The sequence below is a fragment of the Phoenix dactylifera genome, chromosome 6 (genome assembly GCF_051530095.1).
Source record: "Phoenix dactylifera cultivar Ajwa chromosome 6, Ajwa_hap1_PhDact_Kaust_v1.1, whole genome shotgun sequence".
NCBI lineage: Eukaryota > Viridiplantae > Streptophyta > Magnoliopsida > Arecales > Arecaceae > Phoenix > Phoenix dactylifera.
Genome location: NC_143195.1, coordinates 14183436 through 14199940, shown reverse-complemented (window position 1 = coordinate 14199940; position 16505 = coordinate 14183436). Strand labels below are relative to the sequence as shown.

At 41.3% G+C, this 16505-nt stretch overlaps 1 non-coding gene across 1 annotated transcript; it reads left to right on the top strand.

Annotated features, from left to right (window-relative positions):
* The first annotated feature begins 9218 nt into the window (after positions 1-9218).
* Positions 9219-9328, top strand: LOC149753318 (small nucleolar RNA R71). The gene has a single exon (XR_016395822.1). It is a non-coding gene; the product is annotated as a small nucleolar RNA R71 (small nucleolar RNA).
* Positions 9329-16505: the final 7177 nt, after the last annotated feature.

Genomic DNA, 16505 nt, shown 5'->3' with positions numbered 1-16505 from the left:
ATTCAGTGCTCTGCTGCATTTTCTCATTGAATACCACATCATTACTACGAATGATCTTCTTGTGTTCGGGATCCCAAAGCCGGTACCCAAACTGTTGACCTCCGTATCCAACGAAAATACACTTCTTTGATTTGGCGTCTAGTTTGCTTCTTTGACTGGAATCAACATGGACATAACTGGTACAACCGAATACTCGTAAGTGCGCCAAATCAATCTTCTTCGCTGTCCATGCTTCCTCAGGAATCCCAAATTCAAGTTTCTTTGATGGCCCTCTGTTGATCAAGTAGGCAGCAGTGTTAACTGCTTCCGTCCAAAATTGCTGTGGCAATCCAGCATGTATCCTCATACTCCTGGCACGCTCATTAATTGTTCTGTTCATCCTTTCAGCAACTCCATTTTGTTGTGGTGTTCCTGGAACTGTCCTTTGCCTGACGATCCCAGCATCTGCACAGTAGTCCTCAAACTCCCTGCTACAATACTCACCACCGTTGTCTGATCTCAGGCATTTCAACCTCTTTCCTGTCTCGAGTTCTACCATCACCTGCCATCTCCTGAAGACCCCAAATACCTCTGACTTGTGCTTCAAGAAGAACACCCAAAGCTTCCTGGTAGCATCATCAATAAAAGTAACATAGTACTGAGATCCACCAATGGAAGAAACTGGTGCAGGCCCCCACACGTCCGTGTGCACGAGATCTAGCTTTTCTTGCTTCCGAGGTTTACCTTCTTTGTTGAATGAAACACGCTTCTGCTTTCCGAGAACACAATCCTCACAGAAGTCCATCTCAACACTCCTGAGACCCTGCAGCTTTCCCAACTGGTGCATCACCTCCAGTCCCTGATAACTCATGTGCCCAAGTCTACAATGCCATAACTTGGTGTCCACATCTGCTGCAACAACTCCAATAGAGTTCTCCGTGCCGTTGGTGACATAAAGTGTCCCAACCTTCTTGCCACTAGCCACCGTCAACGAACCTCTGGATATCTTCCACTGATCAGCTGTGAAAGTAGCCTTGTACCCCTGGCTCGCCAACTGTCCAACAGAAATCAGATTCCTTTGCAGTTGAGGTACGTGCCGTACGTCCTCAAGCTCAAGTGAAGATCCAGAAACCAACTTCACTTCCGCGCTTCCCCTTCCTTGTATGGTGCAAGGCTCTCCATCCCCTAGGTAGACTTTGCCAAAATCTCCCTTCTCATATCCTTCAAGAAGCTTCCGTTGGGATGTAGCATGGAAAGACGCGCCCGAGTCTATCACCCAAGACTCGTCACAGGTAGACAAAGATAGAACGAGGGCATCCATATCACCGTCTTCAGCAAGATTTGCCAGATCCTTCCTGACTCCTTCGGTGTGGTCGCCTTGCTTCCCTTTAGGAGATTTGCAATCCCTCCTAAAGTGCCCCGTCTTCCCGCAGTTCCAGCACTTCGCTCCCTTGTTCTGAGGTGCTCGAGACCTGCTGGATCTCGACTTCGAGTCGCTTCGAAATCGACCGTCCTTCTTTTGTCTTCCCCGGTCAGAGGTGTTTAGTGCACTTCCAGACGACTCCGTAGCTCCAGAAGATTTCCTTCTTGCTTCTTCACTCAGAAGCACTCCCACAACGTCATCAAAAATCAACTTCTCCGTTGCCGAAGAGTTGCTCACCGCCATCACCAGGCCCTCCCAGCTATCAGGCAATCCGGAGAGGATTAGCAATGCCCGAATCTCATCGTCAAAACTAATCTCCACTGACTCCAACTGGGCCGTGAGTCCATTGAACTCGTTGAGGTATTCTGCTATGCTGCCGCCATTTTTCATACGAAGATTAAACAACCTCTTCATGAGAAATACCTTGTTTGATGCTGAGGGTTTCTCGTACATCCGCGACAATGTTGCCATCAACTCCATCGTCGTCTTCTCGTTTTTGATGTTGAATGCCACTTGGGATGCAAGTGACAATCTAATGGTGCCGAGCGTCTTCCGATCGAGGACCTCCCAGTCTTCATCGGACATCTTCTCTGGTTTCTTTGCTCTACCTTCAAGAGGTAAATAGAGATCCTTCTGGTAAAGGTAATCTTCTATTTGCATCTTCCAAAACCCGAAGTTCGTGCCATTGAACTTCTCAATTCGCAACTTCCCTTCATCCGCCATTGCAGAATAACCAATAGCTCTGATACCAATTGTTGTCGGCGCCCCGCACCGGAACCCACTCACACCAGCGCCACCACCGACGTCGGACAAGCAAGAGAGATACAAACGGATAAGCACTCTCTCGCTCCCTCGACTCCGGACTCAAGGATCACCTCTTCGCTCCGCCTACGAAGGGCAAAAGATTACCCCGTGGTATCAGTAGGATAAAACACTTGAGCACCGCAACGGATTATCAAAGATCAAAGGAAGAAGAAGAAAGAAAATAGCAAAGCAAACACAAAAATGTAACGAGGTTCGGCTACAAATAGCCTACGTCCTCCACCGCTCCAAATCTCAATAAGGATGAACTGATTACAGAGATAGCACACACCCGAACGATCACAAGCGATCGATCTACAAGAGATTCACACAGAATTCCCTTTGCACAAGAAGTAGGATCCCAATCCTCTTCTTCTCTAGAACCCTAGCCTCACAAACAAGAGTCTCTCTCAAATATACGGCCTATAACCCTACCCTAGGGCTCTCATGAGTCCTATATGTAGTCTCAAGACCTTCAGATGATCATAGCCGTCGAAACGCCACCAAAAACACCAAAAGCAAATCGTCCGTACGATTTTTCGTGAGCCCGAGTCGACTCGGCTGAAGTCTGAGTCGACTCTGGCACGTCTGAACAACTTCCAGTTTAACTGGCACGATCTCGAGTCGACTCCACTGTATCTCGAATCGACTCGACGATGCTTCGAGTCGACTCGACTGTAGTTCGAGTCGACTCTGACAGTCCAGACAGAAACATGGTTTTTGCGGCTTTCTCCTCTCGGGTCGACTCGACAGACCTCGAGTCGACTCGACTGTTCCCGAGTCGACTCGACTGAAGCTCGAGTCGACTCCGACAGTCCGCCAGACAGAAAACTATGCAGAATTGATTTTCCTTCAATTCTCTTCATCACCAAAGGTCTCCACATACCCCAACAGATATGTACCCACTTACGTAGGGCATCACGATTGCACTTAGCACGTGCAACAAGCCGTTAAACCCCTAGGTTACCCTAGTGGACGAGTGTTGTCTCGTGAGGGTTTGCAGTGATGTTACCCATAAACATCATTCATAAAATGATATATAATGAAATTTAAGTAAATGCACACGTGATATATATTTTTCTCAAGCATGGCAACTATCAAAGCAAGGGTAATACTAAAGTGTAGTAAGCATAAACAGATGACTTTCTTAGAGCACTAATACCTCCACCACAACATGGTACCGCTTGACTTTTAGGTGTACTACTCAAGTTCACAGGTGTTTATTACAGTTTATTGGAGCCTGATCCATCAAATTTTCAGAATATCTCATGTTGTCTAAATTTTGTCAAGAATGGTTCGCATATAAAGAAGGAGCTATCAAGCCTAGCTAAATATCCAAAGTACACAGAGTTCCAAATTAATGGAGTCAAACCAGCCATTACCACATGTCACTGGGTTCAGTCCAACCAATCTTATTCACGCTTATTTTTATTTTTAAACAAATATGATGATTACAATAGTCCAACCCCCTTAGGCTCTAGTAAGGTACATGTAGCGAGTTTTCGGCCAATGACTCCTGATCCAGTTGGCTCAAGACATTAGGTGAAACACCCCTCGGACTTAATTACTCAAACCAGACTACGCCACGAGGTCAGACTTGTCATCTTTTTTTTTTTTTTTCTTCAAATGGATATAAAAAGAGTAGGTAAACTGAACCATATAACGTGACTGCATCGTGACTATAGGTCAACCAAGATCGGAACATAAGGCACTTAGATGATCTAGCCGGGGTATTCAACCTCGATCTTTATGTGAAAACCAAATCAAGAACCTTATAGTACGGACAAGGATACTCGTACTTCTTTTACAGATATAGCTTAATAAAAATGCATTAAACAAATGTGAACTCCTGAGGCCTTCCTATAATCATTAAATACGTGTGCGGGGATCTAATAATAGGTCTCTAATCAGTCATAGTACGCATATATTCCTTGCCTTAATAGTTGCACAAACTCAATATAAAAATACATGTGCATTTGCTAAAAAGAATGCAAAAACAATTTTTTTTTTTTTTTTTTTTGCAAAATAGTTCCCTCCCCCCAACTTAAACATTGCATTGTCCTCAATGTAATAGATACAAGAAAATTATAATGAAAGACAGTAGAGAAAATAACATTGGAGAGAAGAGGAATACCTTGAGCTGTTGATATCCAGAAAATGAAACCTACAAAACTAGAAAAATAATCCTAACTAATATACACATACCTTTGCCTTCATGTTCAGTCATAAGAAGGCTCCCCCAAGAAAAAGGAGTCTTCTTCATCTGCAAAATTCTCAAGAAAAGGTTTAAGTCTGTGTCCATTTACCTTAAAAATTCTACCATCCCGTGGATTCTCAATCTCAACCGCCCCATGTGGAAAAATAGTTTTTATAATGTAAGGACCTGTCCATCTCGATCGCAACTTACCAGGAAACAGATGTAAGCGGGAATCATATAAAAGAACTTTTTGCAAAGGTTCAAAAGATTTTTTTAAAATTGATTTATCATGTAAGATCTTCATTCGTTCTTTGCAAATTTTAGTATTGTCATAAGCATCTCTGCGAATCTCATTAAGCTCGTTTAATTGCAATTTTCTAGCTAGACCGGCATCTTGTAAATCAAAATTCAATTTTCTAATTGCCCAATACGATTTATGTTCTATTTCTACGGGCAAATGACACGCTTTTCCGTAGACTAGCCGATAGGGAGACATGCCAAGATTGATTTTGTATGCAGTACGATAAGCCCATAATGCATCTGATAGTTTCAAGGACCAATCTTTCCGTGATGGGTTCACCGTTTTCTCTAAAATACGTTTGATCTCTCGATTGGCTAACTCTACCTGGCCACTGGTTTGCGGATGATATGGGGTAGCAATTCTATGGGTGACACCATATTTTTTCAATAAGGTTTCGAAAGGCTTATTACAAAAGTGTTTTCCACCGTCACTAATTATGATTTTAGGCATCCCAAATCGTGAAAAAATATTTTCTTTTAAAAACTTCAGGACAGGTTTGTGATCATTGGTCTTACAAGCAACAGCTTCTACCCATTTGGACACATATTCGACACCGACTAAAATGTACTCATATCCAAAAGATGGTGGGAATGGGCCCATAAAATCGATGCCCCAACAATCGAAAATTTCGATAATAGTAATGGGTTGAAGAGGTATCATTTGCCTACGAGTTAGACTTCCAATACGTTGACATGGATTACATGTTCTGCAGAACTCGTGGGCATCTTTGAACATAGTAGGCCAATAGAAACCACATTGCAAGACCTTTGCAACAGTTTTCTTAGAGGCAAAGTGTCCACCACAAGCATCAGTATGGCAGAAAGAGAGTACGTTTTGTATATCATGATCCGGTATGCATCGTCTAAAGATTTGATCATTGCAATATTTAAATAAATAGGGTTCGTCATAGTATTAATTCTTTACTTCGCGCAAGAAAATTTTTCTATCTGTCGACCCCCAATGCTCCGGCATCCGGCTTGTAACAAGAAAATTTACAATATCTGCATACCATGGTATACTAGAAAGTGCAAACAACTGCTCTTCAGGGAATGAGTCCTTGATGGAAAATTGTGGTACTGAATCATGAAAAACTAATCGTGATAAATGGTCAGCAACCACATTCTCTACTCTTTTTTTATCTTTGATAGTGATGTCAAATTCTTGGAGTAGAAGTATCCATCGTATTAAGCGTGGTTTGGCCTCTTTCTTATCCAACAAATATTTTAGTGCCGCATGGTCCGTGAAGATAACAATAGGAGCACCAAGGATATAAGAGCAAAATTTATCTAAGGCAAATACTACTGCAAGCAATTCCTTCTCGGTGGTAGTGTAATTCATTTGAGCATCGTTTAAGGTTTTACTTGCATAGTAAATGACATATGGCTTATTATCCTTGCATTGTCCTAAGACAGCTCCTATTGCATAGTCGCTAGCGTCGCACATAATCTCAAAAGGTAATGACCAATCGGGTGGTCGAACGATGGGTGCAGTGCTAAGCATAGACTTTAACTTCTCGAATGCATCTTGGCAAGTTTCAGTCCAATTGAACGGTGTATCAAGGGATAGGAGATTACATAATGGTCGAGATATGACACTAAAGTCCTTGATGAATCTCCTATAAAATCCGACCCAAAAATGATCTAACATCTCTAACCGTCTTGGGTGCAGGTAGCTTAGCAATTAAATCAGTCTTAGCTCTATCTACTTCCATGCCCTTCGATGAAACAATATGTCCTAAGACAATTCCCTTTGGCACCATGAAGTGGCATTTCTTCCAATTCAGTGTCAAATTCTTTTCCATACATCGAGCTAAGACAGTTTGTAAATGTGACAGGCATTTATCAAATGTGTCGCCAAAAACGGAGAAGTCGTCCATAAACACTTCCAAAAATTTTTCGTTCATGTCTTCAGAGATGCTGAGCATGCATCTTTGGAATGTTGCAGGTGCATTACACAACCCGAATGGCATTCGTCGGAAAGCAAATGTGCCAAAAGGACAAGTGAAGGTAGTCTTCTCTTGATCTTCTGGTGAAATCTCAATTTGATAATATCCCGAATAGCCATCGAGAAAACAATAGAAATCATGCCCTGCAACTCTCTCCAACACTTGGTCTAGGAAGGGTAGAGGAAAGTGATCCTTTCGTGTGACCAAATTCAGCTTTCGATAGTCAACACACATGCGCCAACTCGTCGGGACACGAGTTGGAACTAGTTCACCTTGTTCATTTTCTACTACCGTCAAACCCGATTTCTTAGGAACGACTTGAGTAGGGCTTACCCACTTGCTGTCGGAAATTGGGTAAATAATATCCACGTCAAGCAACTTGAGGACTTCTGCCTTAACCACATCTCTCATTGTAGGATTTAACCTTCGTTGCATTTGCCTTGTGGTTTTGGCATTGTCCTCCAAATATATCCGGTGCGTGCAAATTAAGGGGCTAATTCCCTTCAAATCGGCAATAGACCACCCTAAGGCTCCTTTATGATTCTTTAAAACATCAATTAATTTTCCTTCTTGGGTATGATCAAGTCCAGATGAGATGATTACAGGAAAAGTATCTTCGGGTCCAAGAAAAGCATACTTAAGTTCCTTTGGTAAGGGTTTCAATTCGAGCTTGGGTGCTTGCTCATGGGATGGTACTATTTTCACCTCTCGAGGCGACAATCTCTCAAATTCTCCTTCTTTTGGTCTCCACCCATTGACCATCTTGATATCCAGATTATCCACAATAGGTGTGACTGACAAATCATCATCATTGGTTCCATTAGGACACCAATCAATTAAGCTATCATTGAATGGGTCGTTAATTGCTTTAGCTAACAAATAATCTTCTGCGATGGTTTCAACCCAATCAACCTCCTTACTCTCTTCGGGATCATTGGGTTGTTTGCACACATTAAAAATGTTCAATTCTAAGGTCATGTTACCAAAAGAAAGCTTCATGACGCCATTCCTACAATTAATCAATGCATTAGAAGTTGCAAGGAATGGACGTCCTAAAATGACCGGAATCTGAGAATGTGAGTTCGAAGCCGGATGTGTGTCCAATACAATAAAATCGACAGAAAAGTAGAACTTGTCTACTTGGACTAATACATCCTCGATAATCCTCCTTAGAATTTTAACTGACCTGTCAGCTAATTGCAAAGTGACGGAGGTTGGCTTCAACTCACCTAAACCAAGTTGCTCAAATACAGAATATGGCAACAAATTCACACTCGCCCCTAAATCTAACAATGCTCGCTCTATCCTAAAGTCACCTATGATGCATGAGATGGTTGGGCAACCTGGATCTTTATATTTAGGGAGAATGTTGTGCTGCAAAATAGCACTCACATTTTCAGTTAAAAATGCCTTCTTCTTAACATTTAATCGGCGTTTGACAGTACACAAGTCCTTCAAAAATTTGGCATATGAGGGTACTTGTTTGATTGCATCAAGAAGAGGTATGTTGATCTTTACTTGTTTAAAAAGTTCAAGAATTTCAGAATTAGGTTCGAGCTTTTGCAACGGCTTTAACCGTTGTGGAAAAGGTGGAGGAAAAGGACATTCAACTTTCTTAGTAGAAGTTGGGACCTCAACTTCTTCTTTGTCCCTTTCATCAACTTTGGGAGCATCAGAATTAGAAGTGACCTGCGGTCTCAATGGGACGGTTTGATCAATGACTTTCCCATTACGCAAAGTCATGATGCTTTTTGCATGTTCTGTATGCAAACTAGAGGGAGCCGTATTATTACTACCGTGCACTTGTGGGTTAGGTTGGGGTTGAGCTGGAAGCTTACCCTTCTCTTGGGTACTTAGGACGGTAGTCAACATTGACAATTGGTTCCTTATGTCTTCAAAATTTCGAGTATTTTGAGCATTGATATTAGCTTGACCTTGTAGAAAAGTTTGTATGGATTGTAAAGTATCCTCGATATTTGGCTTTTGAGAAGATGATGGTGCATAAGGAGGATGTGCAGGTGGAGGAGCTGAATGGTGTGACTGTTGAGGATGATCGTTTCTCCACCTAAAGTTTGGATGATTCTTCCAACCAGGGTTATAGGTATTCGAGTATGGATCGTTATAAGGCTTTTGGTAGGAGTTCATAGCATTTGCTTGATCGTGTAAGACTTCTTTGAATGCCGGTATGGTGGGACAATCTGTAGTAGTATGATCCGACATATCGCAGATACCACAACACTCGTTTCTAAGCTCTATAGTCTTGACAGGCTCAACCTTCCTAAGCTCAATTTCTTCTACCTTCCTAGTGAGGGCTGCCATTTTAGCGTGAAGATCATCCTCAGTTCTGAGATTGTAAAGGCCTCCCTGTACAGAGCTAGTAGGCTTAGGCAAAGACTTGTTGTTTCTATCCCCGTTATCCCAAAGTTGGGCAGTCTCAGCAAGGGAATCCAAATATACCCATGCTTCATCAGGGTGTTTTTCTAAAAATCTACCATTGCACATGGTCTCTACAAACTGTTTCAACTATGGAGATAAACCTTCATAAAAGAAGCTAATGGTTCTCCAAGTTTCGAACCCGTGATGAGGGCATGAGAGAAGAAGGTCTTTAAATCTTTCCCAACATTCATAAAATGTTTCATTATCTTTTTGTTGGAAATTGCTAATATGTCTTTTTAAAAAGTTGGTCCTTTGTGTGGGGAAGAACTTCTTTACAAATTCTCTCTGCATATCTTGCCAATTTCTTATTGATCTAGGTCGCAAAGAGTTTAGCCATGTTTTGGCCTTATCCTTTAGAGAGAAAGGAAACAATGTCAACTTGAGGACATCCTCGGTGACATTTGGCACTCTAAATGTAATGCTCAATTCTTCAAAATCCTTTAAATGAAGATACGGACTCTCGGACTCTAACCCATGAAACTTGGGCAGCAATTGGATTACCCTTGGTTTGATGTCAAAATGTCCTACATTATCAGAAAAAATTATGCATGAAGGCTGACTAGTCCTAGCCGGTTGTAGGTATTGTCTTAGAGTCATAACATGGGGTTCTCGTTCTCGATTGTGGTGACTCCCCGCATCTTCATTTAGATCAGCCATCTCACAAGGTGTGAGATATTGAGAAGGAATTTCAGAGGTATGTCCTAAGGGATGATCTAAAGTTGTACGACTTAATCGACCAGTGTCGTCCCTATTCCACTTTAGCATGCAAAATATTTCCCTCTCTTTTTTTTTTCTTTTTTTTTGAAAAAAATAAAAGAAAATAAAAAATAAATATAAGTACCAACTAAAGTTACCCTAAAAAGATATCCTAAAATAAAAATTTTATTCACAATCAAACATGCAACAAAACATTACACCTCAATTTCTAATGTTTTTCTTAAATTTCTAGACAGCTCCTAACTGGTTTGAAGAGGACACCTAAGCCTCCAATCCGGTCTAATGAACCGAGTTGACTAGGTAAGCTCCCAGGTAAGTGGAGGGGTCACGATGCGTTCGCAAAGGTCCCACTTAAAACCCACTTGCCTCGAACAGATGAACTGTCTCCCTTATAGGGACAAAGCTTGCCTAGACATCAACTAAGCCACAGAGCGAAATTGGTGCAACTTTCGGTGGTCTTCGTCCTATTGAGCTCGAATGTCCTTAGGGGCCAACGTCTAGTTGATTTTAGTTAAGCTTAGGATATTTATGCACTGGGGTGATTTTTGGGCTAAGGACGAGTGATGAAATCCCGACCTTATCTTTTTAAATGGGTTCAGCCCTTAGAATATTTTATGCTGATGCCTTATACTATATGCAACAATCAAGAGATTTTTTTTTTTGAATGTTTTATGACATGACATTAAATTTCATTGAATAGGTGATCAAGCAAATTAATTATTTTTTTAAAAAAATTTACGAGTTGATGTTTGAAATTAGAATTCTGAAATTTGAAATTTGAAATTTGAAATTTTAGGTTTTTTTTTTTAGTTTTGAATAATCACCCTTGATCTTTTCTTAAAGTTTTTTTTTCCTTAAATTTTCAATTAGCAACAAGGGCTAATGAGATATGATAACGATAAAATTCTGATTCTAAAAAAAATAAATGCAGAAAATTTAAAGTAGAAAGCAGCAAGGTTTCGTATTAATCTGATGGTCTTAAAAATGTCAGAATGTCAATCAGACCGTTCAGATTATCTAACAATGCGTCTTGCACTAGCTGACCAAATTTGAGTCAAATCAGACGGCTAATTTCTATGATATCAGAGTTTGATGCAAACTGTGCAGGGAATTAAAAATAGTAGTAAAGATGCAATTTTTTTTTTTCAAAAGAAAAATACTAACTACTAAGGTAAAAATTAAATCTAAAGTTATACTAATAACTCAGCCGTTCTCCGGCAACGGCGCCAAAAACTTGATGCATAAAATAAAACTGTTCTCCCAAGTATAGGAGAGTCATACAAGTAATATAACTCGGAAGTCCGAGGTCGAATCCTGAGGGAACAATCTATGGAATATTAGCGTAACTTTTAGATGTAATTTTTTTTAGTTGATTTATAGAAATAAAAAGCAAAGAATAATATGTGATTAAACAATGTTCAAGAATATAGAGATGGCTAGGGATCCGGAATCCTCCTTGACAATATTACTTTCAATAAATAAACTCGGCGATTCTTGATTAAGGATTAATATGATAAAATAGTTCTAATCATAAAGTATACAATCTGAAAACATGAATTAAACATCCAAGTATTTATCGTACCGGTTACGTCTACGACAAATCAAGCATCGAAATAATTCATGCATCAATATATATAAACCATGCAAGATCTATCAAATAAATAAATATGCAAGAACCCAAAACATACAAATGGATATAAAACAATTAGATTTAAAGTTCAGAGTGTACTTGATGAAAGCAACATGACAAGGATTCATCCATCACCCTTTGCTAAAGGATTTAGCAAGACATTACAAACATCAACATCCCTCCCTTTTCTCTCTCCATTTTTTTTTCTTCTTTTTATTTTCGGAAACAGGGCATCCCCTGTTTCCCTTTCTCTCTTTTTTTTTCGTTTGAAACCAAGGGGCCGGTCCTCTGTTTTCGTCGATGAGAGCTCCCCCGTTCTTCCTCCGATCCGAGCCTTTTATAATCTCTCCCTCCAAGGATCTTCGGAATGCGCTGGAGATCAATGCTTTAGAGGCAAACGGCTGGATCTTGGGCGCGTGAGGCTGAAGCGTTGGAGGAGCTGATCTCGGCTGGATCCGGTGCCTAGAACGGACGCGATGGAGGAGGCGGATGGCTGGGCGGTGATCTTGGCTGCTGCGGCGCTTCATGGGATCGGGGCTGATCGCGGACTGCTGGGAGGTTGCCGAGATGCAGATTGAACGGCTGGGAGGCGCTGATCGCGGACGCGAACGGATGCCGGAGGTGATCGTGGACCGCTGTGGAGGAGGCGGATGCTTGGGAGAAGAGGATCGGACGCCGTGGATGGGGCTAGGGTGCTGGATACGGGAGCTAGGATCATGGAAGAATCAGTGGAGGAGGCGGATGGCTGCGTGGGAGATGATCGCGGGATGATAGGCTGCACACGAATGCTGGAAGGATTTTGGAGAAGTTGGATGTGGGAGATGCGTGACACGGTGGAGACGGGATGCTGGGGGGTTGATTCCTAATCCGGAAATTGAAGGATAAAAGTGGAAGGGAGTTGTAGCACGCCTAATCTGAAAGCTGGGATGATGAAGAATAGATGGATGTGTGGGATGGTAGGCATGCTACTATGAGCTGCACAGACCGTTGGATCCTCCCGGATAATGAATCTAACTCCTTTGGTTGCTGTTCCATTAGACTGGATTTGGTCTGCTGATGCTCCTTCTGGTATGCAAATGGGGCTGACCCTATGTGCTCAGCTATTGACCTGCGGCGATGCATCTTTATAGACCCAATGCGCATTTAAACTCTGATCTGTGCCAAATAAAAAATATGAAATTAATGCAGCTCTTTTATCATTATTTGTTGGAAATAATATTAATTTAAGCTGCGTGTAGATCGCACTTTTGTGCTCTCATCATACGCTGGTGAGGATGCGAATCCCGAATGCTCATCCGATAGGAGCTGGCTGCGGGATTAATGTGGAGTGAAAGAAGAAGGATTCGCCAATTCCATGGGATCGCGGACGGTTGGAATGGCTCAAATCCGGCAGAGGGAGACGGCTAGATGCTTGATTTCACGGGATGCTGGAAGCGTTGATCATGGAGGAGTGATTTCCGGCTGCTGGGAGGTGGAACGGGCGGCGGATGGCACGCGGTTGATGCGGCTGGGAGGATCGATCGCGGAGGAGCTGGATCGTTGATTGCAGCCTGTTGCCCAGTAGATACAACCCAAGAGGGGGGGTGAATTGGGTCTTTTAAAACTTTTATGCTACTTCTAAAACTTTATGAGTAACTATGCTAAGTTGTATAGATGCACAGTGAAAGTTAAACTTAGCAAGGGTTTGATGTATAGACTTCGACTTGATTAAATATGCTTGCAACTAAAGGATGTGCGGATAAGAATTAAGCAAGCAATTTATCTAAGTAAGTAAGTGTGTTAGTTAGACAATAACTAGAGGCATTACAAACACAAAGGACATATAGTGGTTCGGTGCACCCCAGCACCTACATCCACTCCCCAAGACCTCTTGGGAATTTCACTATAATCCTACCGATTACAGCCGGTTGTTTTACAAGCTCACAACCCAACTTGTTGTTTTACGAGCGCACAACGAACTCGGTCGGTTTTCCCAGGCTCACCGACTAGAACCACTCCGATTGTTTTCCCGGGATCACAATCGAACCCTTACACGTTGGTTTTACCCTCGGCTCACCAACAAACCTAAACCCCGTTGGTTTTCCCTTTGGCTCACCAACAAACCTTAATCCCGTTGGTTTTCCCTTTGGCTCACCAACAAACCTTACACCGTTGGTTTTCCCTTTGGCTCACCAACAAACCTTTAACCCCTTGATTCAATCCCTTGATTGAATCAAGTTACAAGATATTAAAACAAAGAATAAAAACAAATCAAAGCTTCTTAAACAAGCAGATATGACAATATAAACAAATAGAGTAAAGAGAAGCCCTCAAACGAGTTTTGAAGATGGAGGAGCTCGGCTTCTTCTTTACTTGATCCTCCTCTGATTTGGCATGAAGTAGAGGATCCCCGAGGCAGCACACGGATGGAGAGGAAGCTTTCGGATTCACTTGGATGCTCTTCTTCTCTCTATTTCGTTTTGGATGGCCCTTTTGTGCTTATGGGAGATTTCCTTTGTAATCTCTTTGAGATCTCTTTCCTAGATGATCTCTCCCACTTCCATAAGTTCTCTCCTAGCTCTCTTCTTGTTTTTATAGCTTTTGATAACGTGGAAACAAGAATATAGCCGTTAGAGACAAAAATAGAGCCGTTGGAACCAGTCTGCACCTCCTGACAATATTACCGTTGGGATCGGAGTCGACTCGCGCGATCAGGAGTCGACTCGCCTGTTGCAGGAGTCGACTCGTGCTTTACTGGAGACGACTCGGCCACTGTTCCAAATTTGAATTATGGTGCATCCTCGACTGGGAGTCGACTCGTCTTAACCCGGAGTCGACTCGCCAACTTCTGGAGCTGACTTGGCAATTTCGGAGTCGGCTCATCCACTGAAGTCCGTGGATCCAATTTTGAATTTTGTCCTCTCGAGTCGACTCGACTGTCCTGGGAGTCGACTCGAATCTCAGACCCCGAACTCCCGATCCTCTGTCTTTTGGCTCGTCCAGTCTTGGAGTCGACTCGAACTTCCTTGGAGTCGACTCGGCTCTCAGTTTTCGAAAGTTGGTCTTCTGCCATCTTAGTGTAGTGCTGCCTTGGAGTCGACTCGAGCTGTCTGGGAGTCGACTCGAATCTCAGAGTCGGAAAACTGATCCTCTGTATTTTGGACCCGCGCTGCCTTGGAGTCGACTCGACTTGTCTTGGAGTCGACTCGCCTCTCAGAGACGAAAATACCGTCTTCTGTCTTGGGGTTGCGCTGTCTTTGGAGTCGACTCGGACTTTGTGGGAGTCGACTCGAATCTCAGTGTCCAAAAACTGCTTCTCTGAGTTTTCCCTTGTGTACCACTGAGAGTCGACTCTCGCTTTCTTTGGAGTCGACCCGACAACCATTGGAGTCGACTCGCATTCCTCAGGAGTCGACTCGAATCTCAGGGTCGAAAATCCCTCTCTGACTTTTCTGCCTTTTACACCCTGGAGTCGACTCGTTCTACTCTCGAGTTGACTCGCCAAGCATTGGAGTCGACTCGAATTCCTCAGGAGTCGACTCGAAGACTATTCTTTTAAATTTTCCTTGAATTTGCTCCTCCAATTTGAATCTTTTGAACTTGAGACTTGGGCCAATAACTTGTAGCTTTCTTCCAACTTTTCTTGAGTGCTTTTAGAGGCCTTCTTGTGTTCTTCCAACTTGCTATGTTCCTTGCAACATAAATATCTTTCTCCTTGCAACATAAACATTAGTATCTATACTTCAAGGTTTTGTGATCATCAAAATCAATCTATGAATCAATCTTTGGGTCATCAATCTCCCCCTTTTTGATGATGACAAAACTTGGAGTATATGCAATATAAAAGATATTGTTTTCTAGAAGTAATACATAGCTAAGTTGCATGAAGTAGAAAACATATATATTTGAAACATACTTCATGATACTGCTTTAGATTCAATCAGCTTAACACAATCAATTTAAGCTGATTTGTACTCAATACAAAAAGCATTATAAGCATATACTTAAATATTTCTCCCCCTTTTTGACAACATCAAAAAAAATAGGGAAACATTAAGCACAAATATTTCTTTTCCTTATTGTACTCTGATTTGAATGTTGAATTATTGCAAGAATATGAATCATATAACTCAAGGCAATAATATTGGAATCAGATTAGTGAGCACAGATCAGAGCCAATTAAGATAATTTCAGAGCAGAACACATTGAATGTGATTTCAAGAAGTTTTCTAATTTGATACCACAGATAGTTTTCTAATCAAGTGTGGGTGGAATCTCTCTTAGGTTAATTCAAGAAGTACCACAAATGATATTCAATGAAAAGCACGAATGGAAGTCTAACATCTCTTCAATAATAAGTATGAAAGCTTGTTCATTTAAGATCTTTTGCCCAATCTATTAAGTGTTTTATCAACAGGAGAGCAATTTAATTAATTTTCAGAGTAACAGGTCAAAACCTATATATGTAAAAGACACATCATCATGTTGGATCATTAAGTCTTAATAACTTCAAAGTTCTTTAATGATAATAAGATCATTGGGGCACAAACACCAAAATATGAAATCATGCAACATGATTTCTTTAGAGACTTTCTTTTATCTCTGTAGAAAGTAAGCACAATTTGATACATAACTATATGAATTGGCACACAATTTAAGTTCTAAAGTTCAAGTCAATTACACGTTATTCTCCCCCTTTTTCATTAAGTTAGAGGCTCTCAAGATTTGTAATTTGGTTCATGAGTGATGCATAAGATATACTAACCAAATAACACGCCTCAAGGTGTATCATAAAGATTTTCAGATTTAAATTTCAGATGATACATATTGGAGAGTATTAGGATCACTTTTCATTTAGTATTCTTTCCCTCTCCTATAGATTCATGTAATTAAGTTCCATAAGACCTCTCCTTCTGAAATTTTCTTTCTCCCCCTCAATTGATCATTCCCTTTAAGAGTTTAGAATCCTAAGATAATGTTCAACAAAATTGTCAATCTCAAAAATATATTTTCTATAAGTTTCAGCTTATTTTCATAAGACTCAAGGTTTGAGATAAGACAACCTTTATAGAACTCATCTCAAGGTAATTAAAGCAT